Source organism: Thermobia domestica, chromosome 5, assembly GCF_964235325.1.
Source record: "Thermobia domestica chromosome 5, izTheDome1.hap1.1, whole genome shotgun sequence".
NCBI lineage: Eukaryota > Metazoa > Arthropoda > Insecta > Zygentoma > Lepismatidae > Thermobia > Thermobia domestica.
Window position 1 is genome coordinate 214,874,648 of NC_137458.1, and position 6,958 is coordinate 214,881,605.

Sequence of the window (6,958 nt, forward strand, 5' to 3'; positions counted from 1 at the left end):
TCGCCTCTGATCCTTTTTTTTTATAAGATGGTACAGATTGTTAATGCAATATACAACGTTATCGTTGTACTATGTTCCGAAGGCCATCGGTTCCATTCCCAAGGCAATGACATTGACGGGCTTTCCTTACTCTAACTGGGCACATGCTGAGATGTTGCCTACAAGTAGGGCCTAATAGGTACCTTCCTATCCCTTTCTCATAGGATTGTAGTGATTGAGGAACGACGTCTTTTTGCGCATACGTATTAGTATTATTCATTGTCTTATTATTTTCATTCATATTATTATTATTATTACTAGTTTTATTATTATTTTGCGTATTCTTCTTCTTCTTCTTCTTCTTATTATTATTATTATTATTATTATTATTATTATTATTATTATTATTATTATTATTATTATTATTATTATTATTACGTTATAGGTCGATTTTGCCTCCGAAAATTTTACTTGTTATTCACTTACAGTATGATGATGGAACCTCGTGTTCGACATATTTTTAGGCCTGTTTGTATTGTACATGGACTCTTAACACTTTTTATTTGATGCAATAATTCGCGTGATATTGGCTTGTAACACTCAGTTTGAACACTGCACTTTCTATCTGAATGTGGAACCATTTCCGGCGGCCATTTTGTAACAGGCTTGCCCGAAATCAAAACATTTTTTTTTCTAAGCTGTTTGGTTTTCCATAATCTATCAAACAAGGTATCACTCGACCTATATTCAGATTTGGAATTTTAAAATTGTTCCCGGGGCCCCATGATGGGGTCCTGGGGCACCACGACAACACCATTCCACGTTGCCTATGGCGTTTACCTTTTTCATTTTTTGTTTCATGTTTTTCTACTTAGCCGTTTCCGATTTATAAGTACTGGAAATTTTATCTCTTACAGGACCAATTTTGGGGTCTATCTTGAAAACGGTGCCCATTTTCAAAAATTGTTTCCTACAAAAATTGTTCAATTTTTCAAGCTCTTTCGAACGAGGTATCACTCGACCTACAATATGTTCCCATTTGAAAATTTCACGTTCACCCCCCTCCCCCCAAAAATGGGGGGCAGGGGAAACCTAATGTTTGACTCATTTCTTAGGCCCCTCTGTATTGTACATTGTCTCTTAATATTTTTCGTACATGATGTATAGTTCGCGAAATATTGGCTTGTAACACTTATTTATAAGTACTTGAAATTTTATCGGATACAAGACCATTATTGGGGCCCATCTTGAAAACGGTGCCCCATATCAAAAATTGTTCTCTACAAAAATTGTTCAATTTTTCAAGCTCTTTCGAACGAGGTATCACTCGACCTATGTTCCCATTTGAAAATTTCACGTTCACCCCCTCCTCCCAAAATGGGGGGCGGGAGAAACCTAGTGTTTGACTCATTTCTTAGGCCCCTCTATATTGTACATTGTCTCTTAATATTTTTCGTATATGATGTATAGTTCGCGAGATATTGGCTTGTAACACTTATTTATAAGTACTGGAAATTTTATCGGATACAGGACCATTTTTGGGGCCCATCTTGAAAACGGTGCCCCATATCAAAAATTGTTTCCGACAAAAATTGTTCAATTTTTCAAGCTCTTTCGAACGAGGTATCACTCGACCTATGTTCCCATTTGAAAATTTCACGTCCACCCCCCCCAAAATGGGGGGCGGGGGAAACCTAGTGTTTGACTCATTTCTTAGGCCCCTCTATATTGTACATTGTCTCTTAATATTTTTCGTATATGATGTATAGTTCGCGAGATATTGGCTTGTAACACTTATTTATAAGTACTGGAAATTTTATCGGATACAGGACCATTTTTGGGGCCCATCTTGAAAACGGTGCCCCATATCAAAAATTGTTTCCGACAAAAATTGTTCAATTTTTCAAGCTCTTTCGAACGAGGTATCACTCGACCTATGTTCCCATTTGAAAATTTCACGTTCACCCCCCTCCCCCCAAAATGGGGGGCGGGGAAACCTAGTGTTTGACTCATTTCTTAGGCCCCTCTATATTGTACATTGTCTCTTAATATTTTTCGTATATGATGTATAGTTCGCGAGATATTGGCTTGTAACACTTATTTATAAGTACTGGAAATTTTATCGGATACAGGACCATTTTTGGGGCCCATCTTGAAAACGGTGCCCCATATCAAAAATTGTTTCCTACAAAAATTGTTCAATTTTTCAAGCTCTTTCGAACGAGGTATCACTCGACCTATGTTCCCATTTGAAAATTTCACGTTCACCCCCCTCCCCCCAAAATGGGGGGCGGGGAAATCTAATGTTTGACTCATTTCTTAGGCCCCTCTGTATTGTACATTGTATCTTAATATTTTTCGTATATGATGTATAGTTCGCGAGATATTGGCTTGTAACAGTTATTTTGACTCACCCTGACTTTAAAACACTAAGTTAGATAGATAGATAGATAGATAGATAGATAGATAGATAGATAGATAGATAGATAGATAGATAGATAGATAGATAGATAGATAGATAGATAGATAGATAGATAGATAGATAGATATAGAGAGATAGATAGAGAGAGAGAGACTGACTGACTTTCAAAGAAAGTATGGGTGCCATTTTAACCTCGAATCGAAATCCTCTTTACTACAGAAAAACTTTTTAGTTCCTGTAATAACATTTCTGTCAAATAAAAAGAAGCTATGAATCAACAACTTAATATAGCACGCCTATGGACGCAGGAGGCTCATTGCCGCGCTTACAAAAGCTCTCTTTTGATTTCTGCCCTTAGAAAACTGAACCCAGTTTCTACTTTATATTTTAATCTCTGCGAGAACCATTTTAATATTGTCCTCCCATCTGCACCTCGGTCTTCCTAACGGTTATTTTCCTATTTGGATTTCCAGTTACAACTTCGAAAGCGTTTCTATTTCTTTCATTCTGGCTACATAAACTGACCATTTGAGCCTCCTAGACTTGATGACCCTAACAATGTTTGGTAAACGGTATAAAATTATGCAGTTTCTCCTTATGAAGTTTCCGCCTTTTCCCATTCCCGTTCCTTTTAGAGTTCGAATATTGGTTTAAGAATCTTGTTTTCAAATACTTTCAGTCTGCGATTTTCCCTCAGTCAGTGAATATGTTTCGCAACCACACAGCACAACAGGCATGATTATCGTTTTATAATTTGAGCTACAAATTCCTCAACAGAATTAGTGACAACAAAATATTTTTAACTGAATAATAGCACGAAATCCCTGCTTTCAGTTGACATCAAATTTTTTTAGTGATTATGGTTTTGGTCTGTTAATAATGATCCTAGATATTTGAAAGTATCCGCTTTGTCGAAAGAAAATTTTATTTGGAATTTTAACGCATCCATAAAATGCAGTATTACGATCTCGACAAACTTCCATTTATTTAGTTTTCTCTGCATTTACTTTTAAGCCTATATCCCTGCAAGCGTTAATTAAGATTTCTGCATTCTTTTCTATTATTCTATCATTATGTATTAAATTTACATCATCAGCATACGCCATAACCTGGCAAATACAATTCAGCTCTAGGACCTGATTGCTGTCTTTGATTTTCCTTATTGTGTTCTCAGAAACAAAGTAAATAATAATGACGACAACGCATCTCCTTGTTTCAGGTCATTCTCAACGTGAAAGCTCGTGAACAAGAATTTCTCTACCCGAACCTTACTTTGGTATTCATGTAAACATATCTTAATTAATCTACCTTTTTCGGTATTGCAAGTTCTGTAAGCATGCTTTACAATGTTTCTCTCCTACCAGAGTCTAAAGTTAATAATTGGTATGCGAGGATGTTGTATCCTCTCATTTCTTTTCAAGTATTAGTCGAATGGTAAATATCTGGTCGATAGTTGATCGATTTTACCTAAATCCGTTCTGATAATCTCCAATAATTTCATATGCATATGGAGTCAATCTTGCTAATACAATGTTTAAGAGGATTTATTGGATGTTGGCAGAAGAGAAATGCCTCGATAATTATTAAATCTGTTTTGTTGCTTATCTTCTGAACTGGAACAATGATTGTTTCTTGACTCTTGTGGTAATTCCTCCTTGTTCCAGATAATGAGAATGAGTTTGCGTATCTTGCTCTACAAGTTTTCCCCTCCAGCTAAAATTAAGTCAACCAGAATTTCGTCTAGATCCGGAGATGTGTGTTTAACTTTTTTTAAATAGCGATTTCTATTTCTGTCTGGTTAGGTTCTGGAATATACAGTTATGCTGCATGCATTTCACTTTCTCCACGCGCATTAGTTTTTGGCTATGTATTAAGCAAATCGTCAAAGACATCTTCCCATATATTTAAGATGCTATCTGTATCAGTGAGAACTGTTCCTTTAGGTTTCTTTAATATATAAGCACGAAGTTGATAGCCTTTCTTAAGTTCGTTGAATGTTTTTGTTTTCACTATTATCTTCAAGTTAATTAATTTTAACTTTCAAAAGTCGCGTTTCTTTGTTCTAAAAGTTTTAGAAGTTTTCTGCCAGATGACAATGAAATTTTATGTAGTTATTTCGTTCGGAGTTTGTAGCCAACGCAGTTCATTCTACATTCTTCTTCGCAGGTTTTCTCTTTTCTGCTACTTTATACACTCCTGGTTGAACGATGGTTTGTTCCTACGTATTTCCGCGTGCTCCAATGTTTCTTCTGCTGAAATTTTAATGTTATCTCTAATTTCAACCAAGTGTCTTGAACACTAGTGCACTCTAAACCTTCTCAAACCGAGGATCTATTCGACACTTCAATCTGGCTCCCCGCTCACCTGACTCTCCTCTATTTAAAAGAAAAACCGCTCCGTTTTCAGATATTGAATATTTCTTTTATTCAACGATAGTCTCTCTCTTACTATTACAATCAACTCCTCTGAACGACCTAACATCAGTTGTGCTAGACTGTTTTTTTTCTGTCTACTAAAACATGATCAGTTTGAATATGTGTTTTTCCATCTGATGAAGTCCAGGTATATTTATGAATGTCGCGATGTTGGAATTTTGTAATCTTCACGATAAGATTTCTGGATATTGCACAGTTCACGAGTCTAACGCCGTTGTCACAACCTTCCTTATGCAAATATTTATTCCCTAGAATCGGTTTGAAAATACTAGGGATGGCCAAAATTTTCCGGAATCCGGATTCCGGAAATTTTGTTTTCCGGAATCGGAAAATTTACTTTCCGGAATTCGGAAAAATTCCGGATTTCGGAAAAATTCCGGAATTCGGAAAAATTCCGGATTTCGGAAAAAATCCGGAATCCAGAAAAATTCCGGATTTCGGAAAAATTCCGGAATTCGGAAAAATTCCGGAATTCAGAAAAATTCCGGATTTCGGAAAAAATCCGGAATTCGGAAAAATTCCGGAATCCAGAAAAATTCCGGAATTCGGAAAAATTCCGGAATTCGGAAAAATTCCGACATTCGGAAAAATTCCGGATTTCGGTAAAATTCCGGAATTCAGAAAAAATCCGGAATTCGGAAAAAATCCGGATTTCGGAAAAATTCCGACATTCGGAAAAAATCCGGAATTTTTCCGAAATCAGGAATTTTTCCGATTTTACTTTCCGGATTCCGGAAAGTAAAAATTCTGGAATTGGCCATCCCTAGCTAGTAGCTGTTAAAAGAGAAACACAATAATGAATATATATACTGTATTAGTTTCTTGTAGTTGGATATGTCTTTATCACTTACGTAGACAATTGCTACTGCAGTTATTTACTGTTTTATAAGGGTCATATTTTCACACACAAAAAAGTCGCCGGTATGTCTCAAACATTATCGCGTTCCCACCTACAGCTACTCCAAAGCACTGCAAACTACTTTGTAACCAGGCGAAAGGCAGTGGAGGAAAAGAAATCTCAACAAATATTCTAATAACATTCGCTTATTGTCAACATACCTACAGTGAGCGCAGAAAGTGTTCGTACACCGTGCATACTTTATATTGAAAACAGCTAGCATGAGAACGGGAGGTGGAAAATATATATATAACCAGAATTAAGACTACACATTCATACATTTTATTTCTATATATAAGAGAAAGGCCAAACAAACACAATCACTGTTTTGTTCAGAAGAAAAGAGAAAATTCCTTTTTTGTAAACGCAAAATGTCACCGTACACTTATGCTTGAATTAGTGCTTATAAAGTATATTACGTTATTTAATATTTTGTGGGATTACCTTGTGCGTTAATGATTGTCTGTAGTCTTCGTGGCATTGATTTCACCTTTAGTAGTTCGTAGTTCTGTAGCTTCGGGACTGATTATGTCCCATTCTTCTTGAATAGCTTTTCTTAGGCCTTCTTTAGTAGAGACAGGGCCGGCGCGAGAGAGGGTCGAGCCGTGCCACCGCCCAGAGCGGCAAGTCTAATGGGCGGCAAAATTTGAAAAAGAAAAGAATACTATCAAAATATAATGCTTCGTAATAGGCTCACATGGAAAAATAAGATTGTGTTAACCTGAGAATGTAATTGAACTTACTTCACTCACATTCAAGAAATACTCTCTCAGGAAATTCAGAGCATTCCTCCTCGTTTTCAATTATCAAACTACTAGCCACAGGTATCTCGTTCAATATTTCCCTTGCAGCAGTGTAGATAGGATTTTGAGCTAGAGTGCATAAGATTATCACGGTGTCTTTTTATATTTTTTTCTATTCAATAATGTTCTAACGCTCCGCTTCAAGTATGCAAAAGGTACACTCCCACTTGAGACAGGCCGTTCTAGCCTGTAGCATTCAGGGGCGGATCCAGGACGGACTTCTGGGGGGCGGTGGGTTGTAATACTGCTACTTAGAGCTACTTTTAAGAGCGTCAAAAAATAAACTATATATTTTATTTATATATAAAATAAAAAAGTTTCCTCTTCTGGGGGGGGAGATCGCCCGATGCCCCCCCCCCGTGGATTCGCCCCTGGTAGCATTTAGAGACATTTAGGTTCTAATAGCGAGTTTTTGACCAAT